Source organism: Chiloscyllium plagiosum, unplaced genomic scaffold (genome assembly GCF_037043375.1).
Source record: "Chiloscyllium plagiosum isolate Xiang-an unplaced genomic scaffold, Cpla_swu_hap1 HiC_scaffold_44, whole genome shotgun sequence".
NCBI classification, from domain to species: domain Eukaryota; kingdom Metazoa; phylum Chordata; class Chondrichthyes; order Orectolobiformes; family Hemiscylliidae; genus Chiloscyllium; species Chiloscyllium plagiosum.
Window position 1 is genome coordinate 23914496 of NW_028270182.1, and position 15806 is coordinate 23930301.

Genomic DNA, 15806 nt, shown 5'->3' on the forward strand with positions numbered 1-15806 from the left:
GCATCTGTGAAGAGAAATCTAAGTAAATGTTTCAGGTCTGGTGATCCTACTCAATCTGTATTCCCAATGATTAAATGGTGTGTATAAAATATAGTTCACTTTATCACATTTAAAAATATCCTTTTAGTTCACATTGTCATTCAGCATTGCATCTCCCAAATGCTGGCTGTTTCCTTGTTGTGCATTAGATTTAATTCTGTCTGTCAGAAAGGGTGATGATGACTGGGGAATATCATTGTACTCGAGGGTGTACGTTTGCTCGCTGAACTGTAGGTTTGATATGCAGACGTTTCATTACCTGCCTAGGTAGCATCATCAGTGGCGACCTCCAAGTGAAGCGAAGCTGTTGTCTCCTGCTTTCTATTTATATTTTTTCTCCTGGATGGGGTTCCTGGGGTTTGTGGTGATGTCATTTCCTGTTCATTTTCTGAGGGGTTGATAGATGGCATCTGGATCTATGTGTTTGTTTATGGCGTTGTGGTTGGAGTACCAGGCCTCTAGGAATTCTCTGGCATGTCTTTGCTTAGCCTGTCCCAGGATAGATGTGTTGTCCCAGTCGAAATGGTGTTTTTTTTCATCCGTGTTTGTAGGGCTACGAGGGAGAGAGGGTCGTGTCTTTTTGTGGCTAGCTGGTGTTCATGTATCCTGGTGGCTAACTTTCTTCCTGTTTGTTCTACATAGTAGTTGTGGCAGTCCTAGCATGGAATTTTGTAGATGACGTTGGTTTTGTCCATGGGTTGTACTGGGTCTTTTTAGTTAGTTAGTTCTTGTTTGAGAGTGTTGGTGGGTTTGTGTGCTACTAGGATTCCGAGGGGTCTCAGTAGTCTGGCTGTCATTTCTGAAACTTCTTTGATGTATGGTAAGGTGGTTAGGGTTTCTGGCTGTGTTTGGTCTGCTTGTCGTGATTTGTTCTTGAGGAATCTGCACACTGTTTTTTTGAGTATCCGTTCTTCTTGCATTCGTCATATAGATGGTTCTCCCCTGTTTTCCGCAATTCGTCTGTGCTGCAGTGTGTGGTGGCTGGTTGGAATAGTCTTCTGATACAGCTTTGTTTGTGTGTTGGGTTGGTTGCTGGTGTAGTTGAGTATTTGGTCAGTGTTTGTCAGTTTTCTGTGTACGCAGGTTTGTAATTCTCCCTTGTCCTTTCTTTCTACTGTGACGTCCAGGAATGCGAGTTTTTTGTCGGTTTCTTCCTCCTTGGTGAACTTTATGCCTGTGAGGGTGTTGTTGATGTTAAATGTCTCTTCTATCTTGTTTCATTTTGTGATGACAAAGGTGTCATCTACGTACCGAACCCAGGTTTTTGGTTTGATGATTGGTAGGGCTGTTTGTTCTAGCCTTTGCATTGTCGCTTCTGCTATGAATCCTGATAGCGGAGATCCCATGGGTGTGCCATTGGTTTGTTTGTAGACTTTGTTGTTGAAAGTGAAGTGGGTGGTGAGGCACAGTTCCACTAGCTTCATGATGTTTTTGTTGGTAATGTGATTGGTTGTGGTTGGTGTGTGTGCGATGGTCTCTTCTAAAAGTGTGGTAAGTGTTTCCTTTGCCAGGTCGATGTTGATGGAGGTGAACAGTGCTGTTACGTCGAATGAGATCATGTGTCCTTGTTGTCCAGATGTTCCAGAGATTCGTGCAGGGCTCGCATATGGCATCCGCTGTGAACCCGTTACATCAGTAGGCAAATTATAGGGCAGCAGGGCAGGCTGGGAGACTGGAGGTGATAACCAGCCTTTCGAATGACTTCATGATTATTGAGGTCAGAACCAAGAGGCGATAGTCATTAAGGGCACGTTCCATGTGCTTTCTCACTTACGAGGATGATGATGGCCTTCTTGAATCAGGTTGGGACTTCGGTTTCAGGAGGAAGAGGCAGAAGTTGTATGTGAATACCTCTGACAGTTGGTCCACACAGGATGTGAGTGTTCAGCCTGCAACACAGTCCAGGCCCATCCCATTCTTTGATTTGACTCACTGGAAGACTGACCATGTCTGCAGCGGTGACAGCGAGCACAGGTACGTTCTGGGGCTTTCGGGGCCTGTGTCGGCTCTCAGTTTGTGACAGTCCCACAGTCATTCATTATCGACATCCCCTCCCTCTACCTCCCTCCGTCGTCATCAACACACAATGACATTGGTTGCTGTGAGTACCACACAATTAGCGTTGAGACTGAATACCATTAATAGACTGGGATTATGCTTCATCAAGTTCTGTGTCACCAGAATGGGGTAAATTCATAACAAAATAGTGGACAGGGTGCCAGTGCCAATGGTGCAAGGAGTGAAGACTTTGCAGATGTAATTCCAGTCAAGCCACTGCTTTAACCTGAATAGAGTCAAGCACATTGAGTGTTGTGCCTTTTCAATGATGGACAGTACTTAGGGAGTCAGGAAGTGCCATTTACGCGAACCATCTGGCCTGACGGCAGTTTCACTAGATTTGCAGATGATACAATGATGATTGGATGGGCAGGTGATATTGAGGAAGTGGGGAGGCTGCAGAAAGAATTGGACAGTTTAGGACACTAGGAAAACATATAGTTGATGGAACACAATATGGGAACATCTGAGATTATGCACTTCAGTAGGCGGAATACAGGCAGACAATATGTTCTAAAAGGCTTCATGAAATCTGAAGCACAAAAGAAGTTTGGAGTACTCGTCCTCTTTTGTGGTTAATATGCCAGTTCAGTTGGCAGTTAGAAAAGCAAATACAACGTTAACATTCATTTCAGGAGAGCTAGAATACAAGAGCGGAGACATATTGCTGAGAAGGTAATCGGCTATGGTCAGACGACATTTAGATTATTGTGAGCTGTTCTGAGAAAGGATCTACTGGTGTTGGACATGATCTATCCTGGGAATGATGGCTTGTCATATGAGCGGCAGTTGAGGGCTCTCTGTCTGTACTCAATGTAATTTAGAAGAATGGGGGAGCACATCTGATTGAAAGTAATCGATTACTGCAATGATTGATACAGTTAAAGTATAGAAAATATTTCCACTCGTCATAGAGACGATGACAAAATGGCACAGTTTCAGGGATAGGCTGAATAGCCTAAATCTATTGCTACATCTCATGCCCTTATGCTCATATGGTCTATTATTCAATGCAGAATTGAAAGTCTCTGACCTGCACTGGCAACCCTTGTATTTGTATGTCGATTTGAACTCACCCTCTGGTCAATGGTAACCCCTGCAATATGGACGGTGGGAGGACTCCGTGTCGGTTAATAGCGCGGTAATGTGTTGAATATAAGCAGCTATCTGTGAGTCTCACCTGCCAGGAGTACATTGTCTCCATGATGATTGTCATTTTCAGTCAGGTATATTCGAATGATCAATCCTGTTATGTTAATATTGTTGAATTTAACAAACCAGGTGCAATTTATCACCCACATGCTATGAGGGTGTGAATTCCAGGGTTTTGACCCAGCAACAGTCAAAGAATGGTGATATATTTCCAAATCAGGATGTTGACTGGTTTGAAGGGGAGTTTGAAGGTGGTGGTGTTTGCAAAAGCCTACTGCCCTTGTCATTCTAGATGGAAGTGCTCTTAGGATTGGAAGGTGCTGTCTGAAGATCTTTGGAGAATTTCTGCAGTGTATCTTGTAGATAGTACGCATGCTCCTACTGAACGTTGGTGGTGAAGGGAGTGGATGTGGTGCCAAGCTTCTTCAGTGTCGTTGTGGCTGCACTCATTCAGGCAATTGGGGAGTATTCCATCTCATTCCTGACTTGTGCCTTGTAGATGGTGAATATGCTTTGGGAAGGCAGGAGGTGAGTTACTCGCGCGATATTCCTAGCCTCTGATGTGCTCTTATATTAATGTGGCAAATCCAGTTGAGTTTCTGGTCAATGGTAACCCCAAGTGTATTGATCGGGTGGTGGGGTGGGGAATTTATTGACAAATATGCTGCTCAATACCAAGTGGTTATATTGTTTCTTACTGATGATGGCCATTGTCTGGAATTTGTGTGGTGCGAGTGTTACTTGTCACTTGTCAGCCCAATCCTGGATATTTTCCAGACTTTGTTGCATTTGGGCATGAACTGCTTCCATACTTGAGCATTTGCGAATGGTGCTGAACATTGTGCAGTCATCGTTAAATATCACCACTTCTGACCTTATGATAGAGAGAAGGCCATTGATGAAGCAGCAGAAGATGTTTGGACCTAGATTTCATCCGGAGGGCCACTGAAGATGTTACCTAGTATGATGACGAAATGTCTGAAAATGAACGTCCCAGTTCATGGAGCAAACCTACATCCACATTATCCAAAGGTACTACTGCAGAGATATTCTGGAACTGAGATGACTGACCTCTAACAACAATGACCGTTTTCCTATCTGTCAGGTATGACTCCAATAATGAAGTACTTGCTCGCAATATCCTTTTTGCTATGGTTCCTTGATGCCAAATTTAAAATAATGCAGCCTTGATTTCAAGTGCTAGAATTCAGTTCCTTTTTCTATGTTTGCGATGTGATCAGGAGCTGAATGACCCTGGTGAAACCCAAACTGAGCGTCACTGAGCAGGTTATTGCTGAGCAGGTGCTGCTTGATAGCACTGTTGATAAGCCCTTCCATCACTTTATTGGTGATGGAGAGTAGACTGATGAGGCGGTATTTGGATGGGTTGAATTTGTCCTGCGTTTTATGTACAGAACACACTTGAGCAGTTTCTTTCCCCATTGATGCATTCTCTATTGCACGAGGGTTAATCGTCTGGCTTGAGGATAATGGTTGAGTGGTTTATATGCTGGGCCATGACATTACAGATTGTGCTGGAGTGTAGTTTTTCTGCTATTGATGGACCACAGCATCTTATGGATGCTCAGTCATGAGTTGCTAGATCTGGTAATAGTGCCACACAACACAATATTCTCAGTGTGACCACGAGACTTTGTCTCCTCAACGACAGTGCGGTGGTCAGTTTTACTGATGCTGTCATGGACAGATGCATCTGCAGTTGGTAGATTGGTAAGGATGAGGTCAGGAATGTTTTTTTTCCCTCTCGTTCATTCCCTCACTAACTTCTGCAGACCCAATCTAGTAGCTATGTCTTTTCGGACCCGACCAGCATGATCAGTAGTACTGTTGCCAAATCCTCTACCTCCTTCCCAAGATCCACAAGCCTGACCACCCTGGCCGAACCATTGTCTCAGCATGCTCCTGCCCCACTGAACTCATCTCTACCTACCTCGACACTGTCCTATCCCCCCTAGTCCAGGAACTCCCCACATACGTTCGAGACACCACCCACGCCCTCCACCTCCTCCAAGACTTCCGTTTCCCCGGCCCCCAACGCCTCATCTTCACCATGGATATACAATCCCTCTACACCTCCATCCGCCATGACCAGGGCCTCCAAGCCCTCAGTTTTTTCCTCTCCAGACGTTCCCAACAGTACCCCTCCACCGACACTCTCATTCGTTTGGCCGAACTGGTCCTCACCCTTAACAATTTCTACTTTGAATCCTCCCACTTCCTCCAGACCAAAGGGGTAGCCATGGGCACACGTATGGGCCCCAGCTATGCCTGTCTCTTTGTTGGCTACGTAGAGTAGTTGATCTTCCGTAATTACACCGGCACCACTCCCCACCTCTTCCTCCGCTACATTGATGACTGCATTGGCGCCACCTCGTGCTCCCGCGAGGAGGTTGAGCAATTCATCAACTTCACCAACACATTCCACCCTGACCTTAAATTTACCTGGACCATCTCTGACACCTCCCTCCCCTTCCTGGATCTCTCCATCTCCATCAGTGACGACCGACTTGACACTGACATTTTCTACAAACCCACCGACTCCCACAGCTACCTGGATTACACCTCTTCCCACCCTACCTCTTGCAAAAATGCCATCCCGTATTCCCAATTCCTCCGCCTCCGCCGTATCTGCTCCCAGGAGGAGGAGTTCCACCACAGAACACACCAGATGGCCTCCTTCTTTAGAGACCGCAATTTCCCTTCCCACGTGGTTAAAGATGCCCTCCAACGCATCTCATCCATATCCCGCACCTCCGCCCTCAGACCCAACCCCTCCAACCGCAACAAGGACAGAACGCCCCTGGTGCTCACCCTACCAACCTTCGCATAAACCAAATCATCCACCGACATTTCCGCCACCTCCAAACAGACCCCACCACCAGGGATATATTTCCCTCCCCACCCCTCTCCGCCTTCCGCAAAGACCGTTCCCTCCGTGACTACCTGGTCAGGTCCACGCCCCCCTACGACCCACCCTCCCATCCTGGCACTTTCCCCTGCCACCGCAGGAACTGTAAAACCTGTGCCCACACCTCCTCCCTCACCTCCATCCAAGGCCCTAAAGGAGCCTTCCACATCCATCAAAGTTTTACCTGCACATCCACTCATATCATTTATTGTATCCGTTGCTCCCGATGCAGTCTCCTCTACATTGGGGAGACTGGACGCCTCCTAGCAGAGCGCTTTAGGGAACATCTCCGGGACACCCGCACCAATCAACCAAACCGCCCCGTGGCTCAACATTTCAACTCCCCCTCCCACTCTGCCGAGGATATGGAGGTGCTGGGCCTCCTTCACCGCCGCTCCCTCACCACCAGACGCATGGAAGAAGAATGCCTCATCTTCCGCCTCGGAACACTTCAACCCCAGGGCATCAATGTGGATTTCAACAGCTTCCTCATTTCCCCTTCCCCCACCTCATCCTAGTTTCTAACCTCAAGCAACATGATCCCCTTGACTTATCCGGGCTTGTCCGACCTGCCCAGCTCCTTTTCCACCTATCCATTCCACCCTCTCCTCCCTGACCTATCACCTTCATCTCCTCCCCCACTGACCTATTGTACTCTATGCTACTCTATCCCCACCCCCACCCTCCTCTAGCTTATCTCTCCACGCTTCAGGCTCTCTACCTTTATTCCTGATGAAGGGCTTTTGCCCAAAACATCGATTTCGAAGCTTTTCGGATGCTGCCTGAATTGCTGTGCTCTTCCAGCACCACTGATCCAGAATCTGGTTTCCAGCATCTGCAGTCATTGTTTTTACCTTTTTAAATCCTCTTGGTGGTTGACTTTGAAATTCCTCAGCCAGAATACACTTTGTTCCCTTTTCACAATCAGTGCTTTCTTCAAGTATTGTTCAACATGGAGGTGTACTGATTCAGCTGAGGAACGACATTACAGGTTAATCAGTAGGGCTGCTTTGCCCATGTTTAATCTAAAGCCATGGGATTTCATTGGGTCTGGAGTTAATTTTGGGGACTCGCAGAGCAAATACCTCCAGAATGTATCGCACTGAGCTGCCCCCTCTGCTGGATTAGTCCTGACCTTGGGCCAGGTCATATCCAATGATGGTGATGGTGGTGTCTGGGGTATTTCTATAAAGTAAAGTTTCGTGAGCATGACTATGTCAGGCTGTTGCTTGACTAGTCTCTAAGGCAGTTGTCCCAATATTGGCATGAGTCCTCAGATGTTAGCAAGGAGGACTTTGCAGGTTCAACAGTGATGTTTCCAATTGGCTTTTCAGTGGTCAGATCGATACCTGTTGGTCCACCCAGTTTCAGTTCTTTGAGATTTTGTAGCGATTGGTATAACTGAATGTTAGAAACAAAACTCACTTATAAATCAGCTGGAGACAAAGCCATGGAAACAAGGACAATTTATTACAAACTTGCAAGTCCGGTCACTCCTACTGCTAGTCTGGTGAAGAGTGCGAAGATATCAGTTATACAATCATTTTTGTACAGTCTGTGTGCCGCAGGCTCACATTCCTTTTTCCTATTCTTACCCTATTGTAATCATTTATTTCATTTCATTCCCTTATTTGACCTAACCTTAAGATGATTACTTCACTTGATTTTCTCTTTCCTTATCTCTGTACCAGGTTGACCTTGGATGTCTGCGTTCTTTGTCCTGTTACTATAAGCTTTATTGTGAAAATACCCTTACTTCTTCTTTTGTGGTCAGCTACAACACTCCATAGTTATTTCCTAGCTTAAGACTATTTTCTTTAAAACTACTTCTTTAAAAGACCCCCTATATTCATTAAAGTCTAAGCTTAAGTATACTACACACTACAAGAATTCCATGACCGTTTGTATAATGTCTCACCCCTCCCCCATCTACAGAAATTACACTCCACTAGCACTTACAATAATTACATGTCTATATCCCCTGCAGAAAACTACATTTCTTATTTCCCACAATTCCCCCTTTTTTAAAAAAAAATCTGTAGTTTCTGCACTTACTAAGTCTCCTTTAATTCATTTTTTGTTTCCTGCCCTCTTACGCTTTCTTGATTAAGAGGTTCACAATCTTATATCTTGCAAGGAACAGCTTCAGATGCATTAGGCAGGTGAGCAATAAGCATTGGAACATGTACATAGTTATACCTTTGCGCTGCATGAGCTCACCACTCCCCGCTACGCGACTTCCCTTTATTTAAATTAAACTCCACTTCTATTTTCTTTACTATACACTAAGGTTCCTGGTTTTCACCCAGTTCGACTCCCAGTATGGGGACCATCTGCCCTTTTTCACACCCTAAAGTGATGATGTTCACAATCTTATTTGTTTCTCAAATTCATGAAGTAACCTTTGGCTCTCCCTTCGCTGTTCGTTCTCTGCACCCTCATTTATTATGTCCAGTTCCAAAAGGGGGCACATTCCCTTGTTGTTCAGGAGATGGAGTCCCTCAGCTTGATTACCCTGCAGGGTCATTTGTTTCGCTAAGGCTGTTTGAATTAATCGTTGGGCTAATCCTCGTACACAAGATATAATACAACAACCGATTGTAGTTAGTACCCCTGTCACTATTATCAAGGATGTGAGAACGGAGACCACCACCCCTTTCCACTTCACAAACCATGATTCCAGCCATCCTGTTAGTGATGTGTCCACTCCTGAATTCTTGGCCAATTCCTCCGAGAGAGTGGTCAATCCTTGCAATGCGCAAGTTATTGACCCATCAGGTGTTGTGTTATTCAGAATAAAGGTACAGCAACTTCCCCCTAACATTACACATACACCACCTTTTCCGGCTAGAATCATTGCCAGGGCTAGTCTGTTTTCCCAAGCCATCCTGCCAGTGGCATCAAGCTGTTTGGCAACTCCCTTGACTGCATCTCTAGTATAGTTTATAAATCTTTGTTGGTTATAAAAAAATGTAACTTATCCAATCTACATTTTTGTTAATTGTTACCCACCAAAATAGGGATGATTCAAAACCTGGTGCAATTTGGTTGCGGGCCTTAAAATCGTCATGCACCCCTCTAGGAACCCCTATGGAGTCAAGATAAATCCTGTCATCAAAGGAAGTCCCCAATATCGATCATCCTCCTTCACTACCTTCTCCTCTTTCTCATATGCCAAGGTAAATGGAATTGCCAATTGTACAACTGCATAAATGCCTCGCCAGCTAGAGGGCATAGTGGGTCTTAAAATCTTCCCACCACAGTACCACCACAAATCCTCTCGGGGTACCCTTAAGGCTGAATAGTTCCTTCCCCACTCTGTCTCGGAAACTGATTCAATTTCCGAGCATAGCATTAGGTCTCCTAGAAGTCGGGACTGGTCTGTTCCATTCCTCTGTACACAGGAGGTATGATTCCCAACCACATTCGCAAACATGGGAGTTTTTAATTCTGTCCCCTTTTAGGGAAGGAAAGATGGACAGCAATGACCGGCAACCGGGGTTTCCCCACGCCATCTCATCCTGGTACAGGGCTGTCATGCATGGTATACCGGCCCTGTCTTGCTTCCACCCGAGCGGAAAGGGAACCACCCGGGCCACGGGTCTACCTGAGGCACAAGCATAGCAATTGCTTTTGTTTATGCTTTTTACCGTATATTTCACCCATTCCACCCAGGCATTTGTATCCCTGTATCCAGTTTCTATTTCAAGGGTCTGTCTTAAGTCTTTCACCTCTATAACTTTTACCAGATTCGGGTCACTGTCAGGGATATAAGGTTCTTGTTCTATTCGCTTTCCCTTTTCTACCATTATTTGAAAGCAGTAGCCAACAAAACAATTCCCAGGGTACCTCCCAGTCACTGCACCCCTACATATTTTCAGGGGGACCTCAGGGGCTTCCATTAAGATCATAAAGTTGTTGCTGAGGGGTTGACTCCCATTTTCACAGGGAGGAAGAAAGCGAGCAGGAAAGGATTCTTCAGAGGAGGTAATTTTAATAGTGGGGTATATCAGGTTGCATTTCTCATCAGTACGTTCCGGGGACGGGCGGAAGGGATCTCTATGAATACTGATGCCAGGTGGCGATCCTTGTACACCAAATGTTTCCTGCATCTGCGTCTGGATTCTGATTGTAAAGGAACTATATTCTCTCTGAACCTTTACATCTCCGTAATCTACTAGGCTGCAGACATCACTCTTTATTACCTGCGGGTATTCAGATTCAGGGATTTTTTAATAGTTTCGAACATGCCACCCCTATTTCATAAAGCCTTAACACCAAGAGGATGAAGTTGGTCACTCTATTCATGGTACCTATTTGATAATAATATCCCCGTACTCACCCACCCCTTTCTCTCGCGTCTGGCAAAGGTGAACCCACACAGCACTTACAATTAATGGCAGCAGTTTTAAAAGTCTCTTATTTCAGTTCAGTCTTTCTGCTCAGCTTGATTTTCAGAGGGTCCTCTGTAGAATTAACTTGCCACTCCGCCGAGGAAAAAGGAGCGTATACTGGACCATTAACGCGAGTGTGATGGCTCCACCCTTTTTCAGCAGTTCGAATGGCTGTTTCAGTAGTCAGGAGGGTTAGGGACAGTCCCTCCCAGATTGAGTGCAGTTTGGTATCTTTCCAGGTTTTGATCAGGACCCATTCACCCCGCTGTATTCGATGTACGGCGAACTCAAGTGGAGGTTTCTGGGTCAACAGACCTTTCTTCCTAAGGACAGACAACAAAAAAACCCGAGCGCCACAATATAATTCTTTAAAAACTTATAATTGAACTCTACAGTTGGTAATTCGAGGAGAAAGTGAGGTCTGCAGATGCTGGAGATCAAAGTTGAAACTTCATTGCTGGAACAGCACAGCAGGTCAGGCAGCATCCAGGGAACAGGAGATTCGACGTTTCGGGCACAGGCCCTTCTTCAGGAATCAGTTGGTAATTCCCCTCTTGCTTCTAGAGTGTTCCCCTTCTGATGCCCAGGTACATGGACAATAGCTATTTCCTGGAGTAATTCCAAACTTTTCAACATTTGTCCTATCAACTCTTTTGTGTATTAATTCCTTTCCCCGGCTATTGATTAGACCATGTTCTTGCCACATTTTACCCAAGGTATGGACCATCCCATAGGCATACTTAGAGTCAGTGTAAATTGTCCCATCCTGATTTTCTAATCGCTTTAAGGTCTGGTTTACGGCATATAATTCGCAAGTTTGGGCTGACCACGTATTAGGTAACCGGTCAGCCTCAACCGTGCAGTTTTCACTACCGTATACTACTGTCGTCTTCCTTGTACTACTCTTGATGACCCGTCTATAAACAGCCTACCTCCTTCATGTAGGGGAATATCCTTTAAGTCTGCTCTTGTTCCGGTCTGATACTCGATAATATCTAAACAGTCATGTTCTATTTCTCGCTTGTCTAGGGGTTCTCTCTTCCACATGAAGGTGGCTGATTTCAAACAAGCGTATGTTGTAAACACCAGGTTGTCTCTCTCCATAAGGATAGCTTCATATTTTAGAATTCTTGAGTCCATCAACCATCTTCCTGCCTTTTGATTTAACACTGTTCTGACTTGATGGGGAGTGCTAACAACTAGCGCTCCTCCGAAGGTAAGTTTGCGGCTCTCCTCTACTAGAATGGTAGTGGCCGTGACTGCCTGCAAGCACTCAGGCCAACCTCTCGAGACAGGGTCTAGAATTTTTGGACAGGAAGGCTATGGGTTGTTTCTTTCCTCCTGTTTTATGGGTTAGCACTTCTATCCATAATCTACAATAGTCCACTAGCCCCAAGAACTTCCATAACACTCTTTTGGTGGTCAGTAGGGGTAGTTCTGTCATTCCTTTAATCCTTTCGGGGTTAATGCGCCTAGTGCCTTCACTGATGAGGTGTCCTAAGTATTTTAACTTATTCTACATATTGTAACTTATTCTTGGATAACTTTAGACCCTGTTTCCCTAGGAAATCTAACAGTCTATTGGTAGCCTCGCTGACCTCATTTCTCTTTAGTCCAGATACAAGTAGATCATCCACATATTGTAACAGTATCGTCCCCTTGGGCATTGTAAAGTGTTCAAGGACTTGCTCCAGTACTTGTCCAAACAAATTAGGTGATTCCGTGAATCCCTGGGGAAGTACCGTCCAGCGGAGCTGCCGTTTTCTACCTGTGTATGGATCCTCTCATTCGAAAGCAAACATGTCACGGCTTTCTGTGGCTAGAGGACAAGCCCAGAATTAGTAAATCTATCACACTAAACCAGTGATGGTCGCACGGTATTTTACCTAACAAAGTGTATGGATTGGGTACCACTGGGTGCCGTGTTCGAACCAATTGATTTACTGCTCTAAGATCCTGCACCAGACGGTAGGTTCCGTCTGGTTTGCGGACAGTCAATATCGGAATATTAAAGGGTGACATGCATGGTTCCAATAACCCAGTTTTTATCAACGAATCTATAACTGGTCCTAGATCTCTGCAGCCGCTCAGGGATATCGGGTATTGTTTTACATGAACGATCTTATTTTCTTGTTTCAGCGTAATCCTTATCGGATCAATATTTAACCGACCTGGATTACCATCTTTTGCCCATACATCAGGATGGATTTGTTTTTCATCACTCGGTGTTAACATGACCATTTTTACAGTCACTTTGCGATTTTCTACCTCTATTTTTAGGCCTAATTTAATAATCAAATCTCTACCCAGTAGATTGCACCCGAGGTCAGGGATATATAAGAATTGTCCTGTTATTTCTTCACTACTTCCCTTAATTAAAGTTGGCTCAAAAATGGGTACTAAAAATGCTTCATTTTTATACTCTTAAAAACCCTGATTCTTTGGTTAGTTAATTTAACGCCAGTAGGTCTAAAACTTAGGGATGACCGGGCCGCTCCCATATCTATCAAAAATACTGTCTCCTCCCCTTTCGGTCCCACCTTTAGATTTACCAAGGGTTCCTGGTGGGTCTCAAGAGGAAGGAACCCCTGATCCCCCTATTCGTCCTCAAAAGTCATTAGGGAAACTGTTTCTTTTTCCCTTTGGAGATCTGGACAATTTCATCTGAAATGTCCCACTTTGCCACAATAATAACATCCTGCTTGTTGTCTCCCTTCCTTAATGTTTGGCTTTTGTCTATCATATTTCCCCCTTTTCTTCCTATCATCCTCATGTGCTGTGGTTCTGTTCGCCGAGCTGGAAGTTTTTGTTGCAAACATTTCATCCCCTGTCTAGGTGACATCCTCAGTGCTTGGGAGCCTTCTGTGAAGCGCTTCTGTGGTGTTTCCTCCGGCATTTATAGTGGCCTGTCCCTGCCGCTTCCGGTTGTCAGTTTCAGCTGTCTGCTGTAGTGGCCGGTATATTGGGTCCAGGTCGATGTGTTTGTTGATGGAGTTTGTGGATGAGTGCCATGCTTCTAGGATGTCCCTGGCTGTTCTTTGTTTGGCTTGCCCTATAATGCCCTATAATCGGATTCCTGTGGAACCGGACTCACAGGAATCCGATTCACGAGAGAGGAAGATAAGGACAACCAACTCACATTCCTAGACGTGATGGTACAGAGAACACCAAACGGAGAATTCACCACAAAGGTACACAGGAAAGCCATCACACAGACCAAGTCCTGAACTATGAAAGCAACCACCCCAATACACACAAACGAAGTTGCATCAAGACACTATTCAAAAGGGCCACAACACACTGCAGCACACCAGAACTGCAAAAAGAGGAAGAGGAACACCTATACAAGGTATTCGCCAAAAACGGATATCCTTGCAATTTCATCAACAGATGCCTAAGGGAAAGACAACGGAATGAGGACATGCCGCAACCCAAAGGACTAGTCACACTACCATACATCAAGAACATCTCTGAACTGACAGCCAGACTACTGCGACCACTAGGACTTATAACAGCACACAAACTAACAGCCACACTCAGACAACAACTCACCAGAACGAAGGACCCGATACCCAGCATGAGCAAAACTAATGTAGTGTACAAAATCCCATGCAAGGACTGCACAAAACTCTATATAGGACAACAGGAAGACAGCTAACGATCCGCATCCACGAACATCAACTAGCCACGAAACGACACGACCAGCTATCCCTAGTAGCCACACACGCAGACGACAAGCAACATGAATTTGACTGGGACAACACTACCATTATAGGGCAAGCCAAACAAAGAACAGCCAGGGAATTCCTAGAAGCATGGCACTCATCCACAAACTCCATCAACAAACACATCGACCTGGACCCAATATACCGGCCACTACAGCAGACAGCTGAAACTGACAACCGGAAGCGGCAGGGACAGGCCACTATAAATGCCGGAGGAAACACCACAGAAGCGCTTCACAGGAGGCTCCCAAGCACTGAGGATGTCACCTAGACAGGGGATGAAACGTTTGCAACAAAAACTTCCAGCTCGGCGAACAGAACCACAGCAACGAGCACCCGAGCTATAAATCTTCTCACAAACTTTGATCATCCTCATGTTCCTGCTGCCGTTTTGTTATTTCTTTTACTGCAGCCACAATCATTGTGGCTTTCTGCTTCTGCTTCTTGTAACAATTCTTCCATCTGTCTTTCACTCCATCCATCTAATTTCTGCAATTTCTTTTATAAGTCTGGCCATGATTTAGTTACAAACTGGTCCTTTAAGAGTTGCTGTGATACCGGATATCGGGATCCATTCCTGAATACTTCCTTGCGGCCTCTTTGAGCCTTTGAAGAAATTCAGAAGGGGTTTCATCCTTCTCTTGTCGTACTTCAAAGACCTTAACAAAGTTTTGTGATCTAGGTACTGCCTCTTTAATTCCTAATATTACCATTTCTCTGAGATCTCGCATTGACTCCCTATCATCTCTGTCATTATTTTTGCAATGTGGGTCAACATTTGAGAATTTATCTTAAACTTTTCATTTCCTTTTTAAAGACCCTAACTTCACTGCTAGTTAAGGGAGTATTTACATATCCGATTGCACCTTCCCCAATCGGAGCCCCTCTTCAGGGACATAATTTTACATTTTCCATTATCTTTGCCCCACCTTTACGTGTGGTGGCTCAAGTGATTCTGAGCCCCCTAGGTTCAGCATCTTTTAGTTCAGAGTCCGTTCCCCTTTCTATGGCTGGACTTGGTTCTACTTCGGGAGCTGTAAGCTCGTTCCGGGGAGTAGTATATGGGGGCGGCAAACACTTTAAGGGATCCCATTGTGGCTTCCCTCTTTCATTCTTTTCTTTTGTTCTTTCCCTAATTCCTCCGTATTCATGGGACATAATTTTAATCCTTCACTCCCTATCCAACAAGCCGCCTAATCGGACTCTTTTTGACTGCAGGTTCTTTTCGATTGACATATATATTAAAATCTTGACACAGCCAATCCTCATTGGACCCATAGTTGGGCCAAAAAAGAATACCAGGCGCCTTAATACTTTCTCTAGTCCAAACGAAACAACAATATTTTATCATTGTAGTCTTATCTTTCTCCCGCGTCTGGGAGTGGTGTTCCCAATTACCCAATATTCTCCCCAAAGACTGTCGGGCGGAATATATTCCCCTTTAACATTATTTACAGCTCAATCGTTACACAGGCAATTCCCCGTGCCTCCCACTGTTGCAAATTTAAT